The sequence below is a fragment of the Propithecus coquereli genome, unplaced genomic scaffold (assembly GCF_000956105.1).
Source record: "Propithecus coquereli isolate 6110/MARCELLA unplaced genomic scaffold, Pcoq_1.0 Scaffold7, whole genome shotgun sequence".
Taxonomy (NCBI): domain Eukaryota; kingdom Metazoa; phylum Chordata; class Mammalia; order Primates; family Indriidae; genus Propithecus; species Propithecus coquereli.
In genome coordinates, this window is record NW_012153062.1 from 21588632 (window position 1) to 21589970 (window position 1339).

At 31.9% G+C, this 1339-nt stretch overlaps 1 protein-coding gene across 1 annotated transcript in view; it reads left to right on the forward strand.

Annotated features, from left to right (window-relative positions):
- PIGK (phosphatidylinositol glycan anchor biosynthesis, class K) overlaps positions 1–1339 on the forward strand; it is a 135573-nt gene that overhangs the window by 96812 nt on the left and 37422 nt on the right. The gene's annotated exons all lie outside the window — the stretch shown is intronic.

Sequence of the window (1339 nt, forward strand, 5' to 3'; positions counted from 1 at the left end):
GTATATATTAATAACTAACCTCCACCTGTAACTATTTTTATGAAAAGTATTCTTGCATTATAGTTTACCTATACCTCTTTTGGAGCACATGTCATTTTTATTTAAAATAGAGTTATTTATTTACATGTTTTATATATCCTATTTGATTATCTTTCTGGACATTCTTGATTTCATAATATTTCTTTCAGCATCTTGCCTTGTACCATGTGTGCATATAGCTGAATATATGTATTTTTAATGGTACCTTGAAACACAGGACCACCTCTCATCCCTACCACCCAATCATCAGAAGCCAGGGACTCTCACTGGTAGTACAATTTAGAAGCTGCAGGAGAGATGGAGGCTTTTGGAGGGGGAGTAGGGGCAGAGGCCAAAATATGAAGAGAAACTTGAGAAATACAAGAGAGAGGAATGAGGCTCAGTCATTTGAGTAATTCATTTCTTGTGTATGATATTTAAACTGCTTTTTATAATCAGGAGCTAGTTAGGATTCTCACTATTGCCATTTTGTACAGTCAAATTATTTACCATTTTTCTAGCAGTCCTAGCAAATATGATTGAACATCTAAGTAGGAGACTCAAGGTATAAACAATAAAATTAATAAGAGAATCTGGTGAGATAGCCAGACATAAGCTAAATAAAATTGATAGCTTCTCTATATTTACAATAAACACACAGAAATAGTAATGGGAAAAATTTTCTGTCTAACAATGAAAAGAACTATAAAATAATTACAATTAAATTTAACAAGTAAACCATAGGACCAATATAATAAGAATCATGCAAATGTACCATGTTTCAGAAACAGAAAGACATGCCAAATTACTTGATGGTGGACAGGGAGAAACAATATGATAAAAGTATAATTTCTCCCAAATTAGCAATTCTAATTACAATGGAAACAAGTTTTTTTTTTAATGTTAGGGAAAAATAACTATATGATTTCTATGGAAGAGCAAATTTCCAAGAATAACCAAAGAAAGTATGCAAGAGAAGTACTTGCTTTACTGGATATCAGAACATTAGCCTAAAGCAACTATAATCAGGTGAATATGGTGTGGACAGAGGAATAGACGAATGGATTAATGGAACACAATGGAGGAGTGGGTTTCAAATTTGCTGGATTCTAATTCACAGTAAGACATACCTTTTACATACATAATAATCCTTGATGTATATGTGTGTGTATTATAAGACAAATAGAAGTTTTCAAGACTCATTTATCCTTATTACATGATATGCTTTATTTTCTTTTTCTATTCTATTTTGTATTTTTTAAAATGCCAAGTCCTACTGAATTGATCTTACAAGCAACAGGTAGTCCTGACCTGTAGCTCA